This window comes from Homalodisca vitripennis, chromosome 6, assembly GCF_021130785.1.
Source record: "Homalodisca vitripennis isolate AUS2020 chromosome 6, UT_GWSS_2.1, whole genome shotgun sequence".
NCBI classification, from domain to species: domain Eukaryota; kingdom Metazoa; phylum Arthropoda; class Insecta; order Hemiptera; family Cicadellidae; genus Homalodisca; species Homalodisca vitripennis.
The window spans coordinates 15033609-15048856 of NC_060212.1; the positions used below are offsets into that span (position 1 = coordinate 15033609).

The 15248-nt window shown below is 38.9% G+C and overlaps 1 protein-coding gene across 5 annotated transcripts in view; it reads left to right on the top strand.

Moving 5' to 3' along the window:
• The window catches only part of LOC124364131, a 199112-nt gene that overhangs the window by 144702 nt on the left and 39162 nt on the right, over window positions 1–15248 (top strand). The window contains exon 1 of one of the 5 annotated variants that reach the window (XM_046819350.1): window positions 2892–2980. The exons of 3 other annotated variants lie outside the window; for them this stretch is intronic. The gene's annotated coding sequence lies outside the window, so the exon portion shown is untranslated. Of the gene's footprint in view, window positions 1–2891; window positions 2981–15248 lie in introns of those variants that run through there. One more of the 5 variants, XM_046819355.1, reaches the window with a different exon arrangement.

Genomic DNA, 15248 nt, shown 5'->3' on the forward strand with positions numbered 1-15248 from the left:
TGTTTTATGTATATGTTCACCCATAAGAAAATAATCGTTTCGCAAATTATGGATATTCACGCTATAGCGACATTCGATATGACAGGAATTCTCGTGGGCCTGCCAAGACTAGTCTTACCACATCTGTCAACAAACTCAGTCAACTCAATTTGTTATTTTATTTAATTTTTGTGGCAGACAAACATTATAATTACTTACTTGCGTTTTTTTCCCCTGAATTCAAAATCTACATCGGAAATTTGTATACCTTCTTCACTTCACAACTGTTCAAAGAATCGCCAACACCCCTCTCCTCGCCCCCCCCCCCCCCCAAAACAGTGCGTACTCTCTACACTGTCTCTGTGACGACGGATAGCCGATGTTATCCCATAAAAATTACTCGTAAATTAACATTACATTGCCATAGACAATAATCCATATAAATGGTAATCATTTACCTTGTAACAAAGTCGCTATGTTGTTAAACTTTTCTTTTGTGCCCCTTATCCCTCCTGTATGTCTTCAACTTTCTATAAAACATTCAAACATTATGAAATTTTGAATCGGAAATTTGAAACGCCAATTTTTCCCCTGCGAACTTATCTTAGCATCACCATGTCGTCTTTAAAATTCGTTCAAAGAAGTTTTACAGTACATATGGAAAGACTGGACTGCCATTTTAGTTTTCAGCCATAGAGCTGTAGAGTCAAAGTTTCAAGTTTCTAGACCTTTATCAAAAGTTATTACACCGACTGGCAGACAAATAAACGGACTGCTCATTGGCCTTTTGAACCCAAAATCAATAGGGTTCTTCCCTGAGCCATGGGAAACCCATGTTCTCAGTTTCTAGTCTCAAGTGATCGTACTATGAAAAGTTATCGCATAGACGGATGGACTCAATTTTAGTTTTTGAGTTATCAGTTTTTCGGCTCTCTTCCTTGGACCAAGAGAAACCCACGCACCGAGTTTCAAGTCTCAAGTGATCGTACTATGAAAAGTTATCACATAGACGGATGGACACAATTTTAGTTTTTCAGTCATCAGTTTTTCGGCTCTCTTCCTTGGACCAAGAGAAACCCACGCACCGAGTTTCAAGTCTCAAGTGATCGTACTATGAAAAGTTATCACATAGACGGAAGGACACAATTTTAGTTTTTCAGTCATCAGTTTTTCGGCTCTCTTCCTTGGACCAAGAGAAACCCACGCACCGAGTTTCAAGTCTCTTGGATTGTTCTATGAAAAGTTATCACACAGACGGACGGACAACGACACAATTTGATTAATGCCCAGTTGGGTCTCCTTAATGGAGTGCAAGCAAATATTCCTAACTTATTTGAGTATTAGTATGTATCCAAACATACTGCAAGTAGTAATTGAATTTCAGGTTTTAAATAACCACGTAAACAATTTACGTTCTTAATTGATAATTGAAGAAGATTTGAGTTTTTAAACTCTTAAGTTTTGAAACCAAAACTACACGGTCCCGTCAACTTTACAAGGAAAGTGCCTTGCAAATCGCGGCCAAACAACTCACCGCAAGGATGTATTACAAGCAGTGTGTGGTTTGTAAACTTCTTGTACACAAATGAAGATATCGCTGTAAAAGGAGCCACCTGTTGAAGCAACAATTACATTTTGCCAGCGGCGGGGGTGGGTGTATTTGATAGGGGGAGGGGGTGAGTAAACACTCACGTCTGTGAGCTGTGAACAACCTCCTATTGTTTCCATGGATTTCACCCAGACACAACATTTTGTTTTGGTGTCAATAATTTTTTCGGTGGCTTTTACAAATACATTATCGGGCTGGGAGATTCAACCATTGCTTTATGGCATTGTCAGGGGACACCCCTGCTCACAAGTGGATCGTCGCAGCAATAAATGTTGTTTTTTCTAGTCCGAATTAAAGATAAGACTAGGAGTAAATCCAAAACATTATCCAAATCAATTGCCTTTACTCCTACAAGGTTTGCTCAATAAATCCAGACAAAAACAGCGCGTGGGAATTGCATAAATGTTAAGCTTTCAGCATAATCGTTACTATTACGAACATTCACTGTCTGGCTGGATTCTTCATTGAATTATATTTTTTTAATTGGATCTTCGGCTACCCTCACCGACGTACCAACTGGACTAGTTCTACATTTAGGTAGTTCTTTAGTAATGAGTTAATATTATACACTTATACATAATAATATCAATACTATATCTTAAACATCGAATAGTAATGTCCATTCTCAAAACAAATGCTGTAGGTTTCCTAACCCTGCGGTCTTTGCTCTTTATAATTACTTGTATATCCTTATTTCCTGGCATTAGATCATTACTAGTATCATCAATTCTCTCTGTTTTCTGTTTGGTACTGCCAAGCTTTGCATGGAAAGTTATCTGCTGAAGCTTTGGCAATATTGATTCTAAACTATTAGATAAATCCTGCTGATAAAAATATAATTTCAGTACGAAATTACTATATTTGCAACCTTTTGAAAAGCAATGTGAATTCTTTTATCCACCAGTTGTTTTGTATTATTTTTCTTTTTGGTGTGCTTAATCCTGGAAGACAGTGAAGTAGTGATAGAGACATATCATTTTGGGGGTATAGTTTTGAATCGAATGAGAAAAATAATAGAAGCAAAAAGAGAATTTCGAAGCATGCTAGGGATCTGGTTAATTCCTTCGGCAGCGAGCATTACGAAGTAAACAAACAAAAAGTCCGTCTTCCGCGGCGAGATTCGGTGTTTACTAATTAACTCTTCGCTAGCCACCTCGCGATCCTTCGGGAGCGAGTGGTGGAACCGCGACAGCAATCGATTACGGGCTAGGGTTCTTCTCGTCTGGCTCGCCATAGCGAACTTTTCTTTGGGGGATGATGTCAATAACGACGAGGGTTCTGGGTGGGGGTCCGTGGCGTCGCAGTGGCAGTGGCAGTGGTGGAGAGCGCTAGCGACCAACGAGAGCGGAGCAGACGTCTGTAGCGCTTGGGCCGGCACGCAGCGCAGCACAGGTTAGTACTGTACATTAGAGCGCCCCTCGCCACACCACACCACACCCATCCTTCCTGAACATAACCTCAATCTCTCCCCCGTACACTGAACGACCTTCTCACCTGTTATTCTTTTATAATAACTAATTAACCTCTAAACTCTGTGATTCTTCCTGTTCTGTCTTAGCCCCCGGTGGGGTTTGCCGGAGACGCCCACCCACCCCCCGCGACGAAGCCGTTTTGAGGTTATGTCCGTGAACTGGTGTCACTGTTCGACTTAACAGTTGTGTTGTATGAGTTTCGGTTGAGACGGTTACAGAACAGATGATGCTGTGTGGATCGGGGGAGGGGGGAGTAAACAAAACGAATGGAGGGGATGTAGGGGGAATTCATTATTAGTGCCACTCACTCGCAGAAATTCAGTTTGACTTGAGACATCTTAGTACGTCGACCACTTCATAGATTGCGCTACTCTTGACTTATCGTGCGTAATTAAGTCGCTTATCTGGCCGGTTTCTCGCCCAATTGACTCGTATCGCCTTTCCGATCAGGATCTTTATCACTCCGAAACATTTATCTCCCGGTTGTTATCATTTTGTTTTCGATTAATTTTGTGGTGGCTAACCAGTTAATATGTGGAATTGCAACAGTGATTATTAAATTTACTAAATTGTTTGTGTTCTGAAAGCTAGTTGTACAATATATAATATCACATTTTTTCTAAATAATGTAAATTTTATCTTAATCCATAATCTGGAAGTCGATGTCACACATTATTATTTTTTTGTTGAGGTTAAATAATATAAATTTTCTAAATCAATACAACATTTTCGTTTACATTATTCAGTAATATGAATTATTATTTATTATTCACTTAATCTTCATTCCAATACGTATTTGATTTTGTAGTACATTGAAAATGACATAGTAGTAGTAAACTGTTTTAAACGAGATGTAATGTGAAATGGTAATTCTAAATTTAAAAATAGTAACCAATGTGACAGTGAGTAAGCGAGTAATTTAAAATTAACGATTATAATTAATTTTTAGCGCCCAATGAAGACGTTTGTTTCATTTTTATTACATTTAATTAATATGTTTTCGTGTGTTAAATTCCAATAATAAAATTTATTTCTAATTCAATTGCAGCAATTTAATTTACTAAATTGGTAAACCAAGTTTATTGTAAATCCGAATGCGTTGGCTTCGGTCCTTAAAATGTGTGGCCAATGAAAGGCGATTAGCATTTAAACCAGTCTGAGTTCTTTGGGTGACGAATTTTCTGGGGTCAGTCCTGTCGAGGAAGCACAACGGCCAGGACAGGACTGGTCCTTTGTCCCTCTGGGGCAGGTATTGATTCCAGGTAGGGTAGCGTAAGCTACCAGAGGCGCTGCGCAGAACTAGCAGCCTTGTCCTCTTTCCTCCTTCGGCTCCTTCGCGTCCTTACTCGGTATCGACCGGGCCTCCTGCTGTCGTCGTCCTCCACCTCCGTCCGTCTCCGCCAGCTGCACCTCTGGCCACGGACTAGCGGACATACCAGCTGCTGCCCCCCCCCCCCACCCCCCAGCCACCATAGAAACTCGTGATCGGTCTCCTTTTAGTAAATGTTACAGACGTGGTATCTCTTCTTGGAAATTTGCATACTTTGTTGTGATTAATCGTTTTATTCGAATAAAGCTGGTGTTTTATTCTTTTTGTTCTCTCTCTCTCTTTATAAATTAAAATTAAATTCGTTTAGGAGGAGGGGGCGGAAAAAGTGCCTAAAACGCATAATTTACCAGAGGATTTGAATATTATATTTAATCTATTGACTTGATGTAAACAATGTTTTGCTTTAGAACTTTCCTACTAAGCATAAATCGTACAAAATAACGTTACCATCAAATTTTTATTTAGAAATACATTGTAGTGTGCCACAACTTTTCTAAATCCATTACTGTAAGGAAAGAATAGGTTACTAATATTTCAATATATTTTCCCATACAAACCCTTATTAGAACAGTATATAATAATATGGTAAACAATAATTGTGTAATTCCAGTGTAAGTAAATTAGATTTACAAAGCTAGAAATCCGTCAATCCATGCCATAGTAGTGATAGCAGATAATAATGTTTATCTCTAGCGCCTGAATTTGAAAGATATGCAATAACAGATGCACTGCGGTACTGCGGATAAACGCATATTATTAGTCAGGTCCAATGACAAATTACAATGCATTTATTTTTTCTGTGGACGTTTCAATAAATTATTACTGGATTTCAGTCTTTATACGCGAAATCTTAATGGATTATGTGTAATGTAATAATCCATATAAAATACGCTCGTGTAAAATAGAATGTATATTTAATTCAATCAATGAATGAGTAGTTCTGGCAAACATTGCAGCAGCGGGTAACTGCCAATGGCAACATTGCTATTGTCGTCTTCTTAAGGGCGCCCCTTACAATGGCAGTTTGAAGGGCTTCCTTCCCTTCCCTCCCCGTCCACTCCAGCTGCTGTCATCGACCAAGGGCTGGCCGGCCCTTCGCCCAGTCTGCCGTCAGGTTTTCGTTGCCCACGAGGGACAGTATGGAGATTCGGTCAATATTGCGTTATAGGGTGCAAGAACGTTTTTGGTTCATAATCCACCACAAGGTGCAAGAACTTTGTTGAATCCTTGGTGTGTTAACTAGATTTCCTTTTTAGAACTGGAAATTATAAGATGTTTATAACATAATAACAAATTAATAATTGGTTTCTATTTTAAAGGATTGAACCTTAGTACATAGGTTTCTCATGGTCAAAGGAAGATCCCTAAAGTTTTTCGAGTCGACTTTTCTTTGGGGTCGTTGAGTCAACGATCGGTGGACTAATCGAACCAAAAATATCAAATGACAGTTCGCTTGTCTTATCTATCAGTCCGACTACCCGTTTGTGCGATAACTCTTGAAGAAAGGTTTGGAGATTTTAAACTCGGAACATAGATTACTGTTCGGCCTATAAACATTACTCTTCGGCCAATAAACATTCCTATTGATTTTGGGGTCTAAAGGTCAAAGTCCGACCGTCTGTCTGTCCGTCCATGCGATAAAATTTTCGTTCCTTTCATACCCCCTGGCGAGTTCTTTGGTATTTCGTTATGTTGGTTAGTTACAGAACGTTCTGTGTAAAATAAAGTATCGGCTGTTTAATTTTAGTGTCTTGGTTTTCTGTTGCAATTGAGCCAGTAGAAAATGCGTGAAAAAAGTTTAAAATGACAATAAATGTGTCAAACTCACATGCACGCACACATCCATATCTAAAGGGTTGTAGGGACATCATTAGTATATATGGGAGGGAAGGGGGATTAAATAGGAATTGATATTTTGATACCTTTTCAAAGATTTCCAAAATGTCGTACATATAAAAGCGTTTGGTGATTGCATATTTTATAGTAGGCCTATGTAAAGTATAGCGGCGAAGTCAGTGAAGGCTCAGAGAGGTTAATGACCCGTATTTCGCACCCCTTTGCAATTCTCATCTTCTCGCGCTTCTATCCTCATCCTTGGAGTCGAAAACTGATTTATTGCAGCTTAATGAACTCGAATAAACTAACTTAAATTATTAAATTAGAACCCGAAATCCTGCCATATTTCTCTAGGGGAACCTATACACTTGTACAGGCATGTGACAAACATACAACACATTTTAGTTCATCCAATCGGTTTTATGTAACCCCCCCCCCCCTCCTTACTCGCTATAAGGTACCTTACTATCAGATAAGAAAAAAGACAAATTGATCATTACACAAGGAGTTGTAAGAATTTATAAAACGATAATTTGACCAATTTTTAAATCAGGCCCACCCAGAAAAACGGTTGAAGGTACTAATATATCTTTTTACGGAATTTACCCTTATATCAAATATAGTTAAAGCGTTGGTGTATATAGAAAATTATTTTGAAGGACTGGCACACTGATTTTTTCAGTATAAGGGCCCGGGAATGTTCCATCAGGAAATTGCTGAGCTTCACGATCTCATAAATGTGTTTTAACATCAAACAAACTACTAGGTGCAATATTAATGTCCCTCTTTCAAAACTCCCCCCCCCCTTATATTCGCCCATGAACTATAGGGAATTACATGTTTTTCTAAAATAAGTATATTTCTGTAAGTACTGGTTATACGTTTCCCCGAAACGCCAAAAGTTCCTCGTGGGTTATTATAGCAAATGTAAAATTAAAAAACAACTTGTCCCAAAAAAAGATTAATCGCACCATTTTAAGGTATGTAACAGTATTTGTAGCCATAGCTCTTCCGGGAATTGGCTCGCAGAAAATCGTTCCAAGGCAAAATGGCTTCTAAACTGTTTATTTTTCAATTCATTTGTACACTGTTACCGTTGTTAACCAAACAATTGTTGTGCATTCCATAATAAGATGTCTTTTCGTTCATCGAAAGTAAAATGTATGAATCAGCAAAAGTGACAATGACGATACAGTAATAAGCAAGTCGGGGTATTCTTGGACGTCCCTGCTTCGTGTTCCGCACCAAATAAAGCCCGAGATGACGAAGAAGACAGGTTGTGCATGTAAAGGATGACGTGCTGGCGCTTAGCAGAAGCTTGCTGCTGCCCACGCCTCCACTTTCCTGCGTCTACTCGTCTTCCACCTACACCGCTCCTCTCCATCTCCAGTCCACTCGTCCTGGAACCTTGGTCACTGCCTGACGAGGAAAACTCATCACCACGAGCATCGGGATCGAGTAGAAAAGAATAATGGAGTGTTTCTTTTCCTTCTTCAAGGCCGTTTTAAACGTTAAGAAAATTATTCGACATAGGATATTGGAATTTTCGTATTTTTCGTAAATTAACTTTTCTAAAACTTCGAAATGTGGCTTTTTAGGTCGGAGCCTAAAGACCCAAAGATATAATTCAAAGGAACTCAGATTTAGTGCTCATTGGCTGAGCGTTAGCGAATATATAACTCATGGGGCTGTCAAAACCTGCTTCTTCCGGCTGTTTGCCTTTCTGCAGTGCAAAATATCTCGCAAACGAAGTGACTTGAAATGCTCACATTTTGTCAGAATGACGTCGAGAAATGCCTTATATCGATCTACAACAATGGAAAAGTAGAATAGATAGTATAAACAGAAAAGGACAGATAGGGAAATCTTTGATACCAACAATTACCTAACTTTTTAATTTGCCGGACTCATCCAAGTGGTTTTCTGCTTTGTATTCTTGGTGGAAGTGAGTAGGTTTTAATGGAAAAGACATTTTTTATACTTCCATAAATAAATTTAATGTGGAAGACAGTATAAAAAATGTCTTTTCCATCATCCAAGTTGTTCAAGCGGGCGGACTATCAAAGCTTCATACAGTGCAAATTAATCGTGCAAAAATCAATAAGATATGCTGATTTCTCTAAATGGTTATATTTGTAATATTCCCTAAATATATCTGAGGGGTATCAATTTGACTGGCAGTGGGAGCGCCGATTTCAGAGAGGCTAAGACTTTGGACTTTAGTTTGAGATAGCCTGTCTGTGGCCATAGCACTTTGTTATCGTACAATTGATCTTGTTGTACTTTATCGACACTTCCCCTTATTCTGTTCGATAAGATCTTTGCACAGGCATTAGTCTTAGCTTTAAAAAGAAGCAATTACTCACCAAGCGATCCAGGATTGTCGTCTTTTCATAGACTATTTCACTTCTTGATCCATTGGTTGATTAGCTCAGTGTCTCCGACGTTGAAGAATAAATGTTTCTATTCCTCTATGCTGCCATAGAGCAAAGCAGCGATCTCCTTATCGTTCTGTTTAACCACTATCAGGTCTGTGCTACTTTCAATGACGTAATCTTTCTCAGACATGGTACTATGTCGTTTCAACTCAACTAGCAGTTTTGATTCAGTGTAGAATTTATGTTACACGCAGTTTATCGCTAACTGACCGACACGGGTGTAAAACGGCAAATCTCTGCGGCCCTACCTACAGTCTTGACGATCCCTGAAGACATGAAATACCAGAGGAATTGCAATGTCTCGATGTTCTCGTACATACCAGAGGTTGTGGAGGAGAGTTGTACAGAATGAAGACCCAGTGTTAGTGTCACTGGGGCTTCGCCCAGTACAGATGTGGAGGTGCCTGCCATGTGTGTAGACGGTTACGGATGTGAGATAAAAACCTCCACAGGACTCTCCTATTCGTGCGTCCCCTCTGAGACCGCTGGGTTATCTGATCACGTAGGCTTCGTCTGGAATGTAAAGCATCAATGCCTTTCCCCTAGATCATCTTGAGAATGACGTTTTAAATTAGATTTCCGTTTGTTTGGACCGGTATGGTAAAATCCTAAAGGTACTTTTTGGCTGAGCGTTAGCGAAGCCTATGACTCGAGGGGCTGGAAAAATTTCTTTACTGTATTTCTGTTTACGAACTGACTTACAGACTTGCAATTTTGCAAGACGCTTAATGATTATGTTGGCAACACTGAATTCGATGGCGGTGCATGTTACTTTATGTTTGTGCTGAGCGTTAGCGAACATTTTTGCATTGGTAACAGCGGTGGCAACGAGAAAACTGTGGAATAAATACATTTGTAAACAGTGTATGTACAATAATCATATGAAGTTTCAATATGTAGGTCTAATTACTCTACATCATCACGTTGTTTGTATTTTTTATTATTTTGACTCTGCCATAAAACCAAACTTGATGAAAATTGAATGTATTATGTGGCGAAATATTTCAGGAACTTTCAATTTTTAGATTTTAAATTTTGCATGAAACTTTACACAGATAATAAGGTCTGTGTTGGTGCATATCCAAGCATGGGATGCGGTATTTAGCCAAATTGGCCAGTAAACTCACACAAGTTCTCTTGAGTTTGACGGTTGGGGGGGGGGAATGAAAAACTTATTTTCTGGAGATTACCTTATCTGGCTGTCTGTAGGACAAATCAAGGTTGAAATTAGCTACAGACTTGAAATTGTACACCCTACCTTAGCGAAGTCTGTTTGTGGTGTATTTCTACCTTTTTAAATATATATTCTCATTGATATGGGAATAATTCGATATCAGTACCAGTTATATCGTTTTTATGTACTATACTGCAACTCCTCCGACCTCCAGACTAGAATTTGCCACACGAAAGCCTGGTGGAATGAAGGAGGCACAAAATTACGTGTTTTCACCAATTACGGCATAATTAGTGAAAGATATTGTAGTGTGAATGCTCACACCGACGGTGCCGGAATGTGGACTTCAAGGTCCAATGTGCAAGCATAGACCCGGTCAATATCTGGCCTTTCCCCATCATAAACCTTTCAGTCACAGAGAAGTGGGACAAAAGAACCGATAACTCTTATCAAACTCCTAAATGCACCATTTATACATTGGTGGAATACGTAAATTTTTGCCAATGTTTAGTTAAGCTCAATTTTACTTTCGCCTTAGTGCAACGTCTGGAATCTGACACTGTTGCAGACTCTGGAGTCCACGTTTGTCTGAAGGATTCATAAAAAGTCGGGACGAAGACGCTCTAAAGAACCTGCTTGCATAGTTTCGACATCACAGACTTCTAGACTACAAAGGGGCACACTGGTGTCAGTGTCAGATTTCAAAAGCTGCAATGAGCGGGATGTGAAATGGAGCTTAACTCAATATTCTCTTTGAATCCACCCTTTCCGCCATAGCTATGTCATACACAAGTTTTTATTCTTTATGGCATTTTTCTTCTAAATGAAATATTCTCTGTCTGTGTTATCTGTTTGACTCGCTGAAATGAAGTTTAGAAAGTACAAATCCATTTTTTGTTTCCAGTTTCATAACTCCAAGTAAACCAATTGTATAAATATTTTCAATGACTTCTTTGTTTGAAGTTTGTTTTTAACAATGGAAGGATTGTGAAGGAAAAAGGATTTTCCGGACATTTGCCATCGTTCAGTGATACAAAAAAATCAGTAACACTGCTTTTCGAGATCTGCAATCTGATCTCTTCTTCAAGTAAATAACTAACCTAACACACATAATTACAAACTAGGTTAAAATAAACAAATCATAAAAAGAGCGTTGTCACAGCGTAAGTCAGGAATCACAACCACCATGTTGTGTGTCAACATCTTCTCTCCATAGTTGAATCACATCAACTTCTTCTCTTTAAAGTTAACAAACAACATGGTGGTTGTTGATTTGTTTATTTTAAACTAATTTGTAATTATGTGCTAGTTTGTAATTATGCATTTGGTTATTTATTTACCTGAAGAAGAGGTCAGATTGCAGATCTCGAAACGTAGTGTTACTGATTTTTTGTATCACTGAACGATGGCAAATGTCCGGAAAATCCTTTTTTCTTCATTTGCAATGACCTTCGCAGACCGAATGGCAGAAGAGTACGATACACGAGGAGCAAATTAGGGCACGACGCAATTTACAATATATTTCTGTAGTGAAACATTCGACAACATTGTATAACAGTGTGTTTCCTCTTATCAATTAACATTTCTGAGAAGGTCGAATCTCGGAAATAGCTCGGTTGTCTGCAGGGGTGCTGACGAAAGATAGATAACATAATAGATCGATAAGATAAGTAAAATTTCTGCGAAGGTCGAATCTCGGAAATAGCTCGGTTGTCTGCAGGGGTGTTGATAAAAGATAGAGTACGCGGCGAAGAAGTCATTTAGAAGTCATATAATGGTCGGCACCAGAGAGGTTGCTGTGTCACTTATTCAGTTAGCCTTGACTTGGGCCCTCTGACCTCTGGCTCTGGACTCTGGACTCAGTCGAGATGTCGCTTCTAGCGCAGACTTATCTCTGTGGCGCGACGGTCAGGCGATTCACGTCCGCGCCTCGCTCTCAATGTCTGTCGATACTACTCAACACATTTGCAAATCTTAAGTTTTTTCAAGCACTAGGACTATGAAGGAAACAGGAATTTTTGCGGACATTTGCCATCGTTCAGTGAAACAAAAAAATCAGTAACACTACGTTTCGAGATCTGCACTCTGATCTCTTCTTCAGGTAAATAACTAACCAAACACATAATTACAAACTAGGTTAAAATAAACAAATCATACCAAAGCGTTGTGACACGCCTAAGTCAGGATCACAACCACCATGTTGTGAGCCAACTTCACTAACTCTAAAACATGCAATTAATAAAAAAATACACAACACTGAAACTGAACTACAGAATACAGGTCACAATACGTCTGCATTCGTCTACCAACCACCTACGATCGACCAGAGGCCAATAGCAAATAGCAATCGTCACGTCAAAAACAAGGTGGAGGAAATAAAAAGGTGGATCGTTTTGTTTCACTTGACGATGGTAAATGTCCGGAAAAATCCTGTTTCCTTCACAACCCTTCAAAAATAAACTTCAAATAAAGAACACTAGGACTATTTTGGTAATTTAAATCCTTCCAGTTGGAAATACAAATTTTACACAGCATCCATCTTCTCGATTAATGGTTTACAACGTTCAAGAACAAAGACAGAAACGTTGTAATTGAATTTGTACATGGCAATGTTTAAGTTAAAATGAATTGACATACAGAAATTATTGACTTGATCAATTAGGGAACTCAAGTGATTAGTGAAGACAAGCAAAACATTAGCATCCTTCCTTGTATTAAAATCTATTACACTTCCGGAACCAATTTGCATCGTACTTCAAGTATTGGTCATCAGACTATTAATTAATATGAATTGCTAATACCGAGCAATTTCACCTCGTCTATTTTTCACTCATGATTTATTCATATCCGTCGTAAAATAACAGAATGTCACTCGTTGCTGTTGGTAATTGGTGAACAATTGAGAATGTTTCCCAATATCCACTCGCTCTTCATGCCCTATTTTCCATGTTTTAGTTCTAAGCCCAATTCCAATGTCTGTCGGAGTATGAGGAAAACGTATCGGGAGTTCAATAGCCGTATCTTGATCGTTCTACTGAACAATGTCCAACAATGAAAGAATCTCTTCTTGTCTGGTCGGTTCAGAATTATGCAAAGTTTTAGTTTAAACGTTAAACATGTACGCTCCCAAATGCCTCTTACTTGTCTCCCTTTTACTGCCAGTTATTACAAGAAATTTCAACAATCTATTACAACCCCCAATGAAAGCCAAATGGTTTTTAAGAAGAGAAGCGTTCAAAACGGTTGCTACAAAAAATAAAGGAGGAAATTTGGAGATAGGGAAGTAGAGATTGGTCTAATGAGACAATGTTGATTTCAGCCCCCCAAAAAAAACAGTTTTAACAGAAAGCACATATTTTGATCGTTGCTTACTTTGAATCGAGTTTTTCGTAAATTTAAACGAGGTGAAAAGGTATAATATTTCTGTTATGAATAAAAATTTCGAAAAATTCTTTTTAATAATAAGTGTAAAGTGGACATCACTCACAATTCCTCCACGTAAACTGATCCCATGGCACTAAGATGACCAGAGTACAGCTCTTATTTGAATTCAATGAGGCTGAATCGCGGTGTCCCACAATCTTTTTTAATTGGCATTGAGGAAGGATGGTTTCTCAAGAGTTGATTTTCATAACTTAAAGGTTTTCGTATTAAAATTTATTAGATAAGATACACATTCTGCTATGACTTCATGTATCAGGTAAATCATTAAAACGTGATGCTTTTAAAGTCCAACTTCCATAGACCCCCTGTCGACATTCATTTACAAACTGTGTTCTCTGTAGATGTACGGGGGAGGGTGCAATGTTCTCAGCGAGCATAGGTGGTGTCAACGGCCTGCCGCCCCCAGGATCGATACCGGGCTCGGGGAGTCTGTGACGGTCTCGCTGGTAAACCACTTAGCCGAGGCTAGCCTGCTGGGCCTGGAGAGTCGACGGGGGATTGCTCAATAGTGTCTGTACACTTGGCCGCCAGATAGTACGCTTGCCAATCGATTCTAGAGGCCAGAAGATCTCCGAGTAAAACGTGTAACTTTCAATCGATTCTAGAGGATAGGAGTCCTCCGAGTAAATGTAACTTTCAATCGATTCTAGAGAACAGAAGATCTCCGAGTAAAACGTGTAACTTTTAATCGATTCTACGGGACAGGAGACCTCCGAGTAAAACGTGTAACTTTCAATCGATTCTAGAGGCCAGAAGATCTCCGAGTAAAACGTGTAACTTTTAATCGATTCTACGGGACAGGAGACCTCCGAGTAAAACGTGTAACTTTCAATCGATTCTAGAGGATAGGAGTCCTCCGAGTAAATGTAACTTTCAATCGATTCTAGAGAACAGAAGATCTCCGAGTAAAACGTGTAACTTTTAATCGATTCTACGGGACAGGAGACCTCCGAGTAAAACGTGTAACTTTCAATCGATTCTAGAGGATAGGAGTCCTCCGAGTAAATGTAACTTTCAATCGATTCTAGAGAACAGAAGATCTCCGAGTAAAACGTGTAACTTTTAATCGATTCTACGGGACAGGAGACCTCCGAGTAAAACGTGTAACTTTCAATCGATTCTAGAGGACAGAAGATCTCCGAGTAAAACGTGTAACTTTAAATCGATTCAGAGGACAGGAGTCCTCCGAGTGAAACTTGTAACTTTCAAAGACGTGAAGTTCAACGTGACATTTGATCCACTTGAGTTTTTGAACTTGACGTTCTTTAAGGAGAGAGAATAATTGAGTACATCAAGTCTAATTTGTAAAGCCAGTCTGGGGAATTCTGTTTTCCCTATCGGAAAGGGAAGGAACTCCATACTCATCCGTAATACACCAATAGGAAACGTAACTTTTTATCCACTTGGATTTTTGAACTTGAGGTTGTTTAAGGAGAGAGAACAATTAAGTACATCAACTCTAATTTGCAAAGCCAGTCTGGGGGATTCTGTTTTCCCTATCGGAAAGGGAAAGGAACTCCATACTCATCCGTAATACACCAATAGGAAACGTAACTTTTTATCCATTTGGATTTTTGAACTTGAGGTTGTTCAAACAACCTCAAGATGTTATTCTCTCCTCAAGGAGAGAGAATAAAATTGAGTACATCAACTCTAATTTTCAAAGCCAGTCCGGGAAATTCTGTTTTCCCTCCTGGAAAGGGAAAAGGCCTCCAGACTCATTCGTAAAATATGTTGGTCGAGTACACCACTGCATAGAGTAGTTTTAGGAAATTTGGTAGTTCAAGATTTTAAACTGGAAACGCCGACATTTGTATATTTTAAAAGTCATAGCTTGGTGTATTTTCGTTTTTACCATCAAATATTTTATACTGTATCAAAATAAACACTTGGATTTTTTAAGAATATTCAATAAAGCAGACAGTTGTGATGGACATTTGCCCTTGGTATGGAAGTCTGCCTCTAG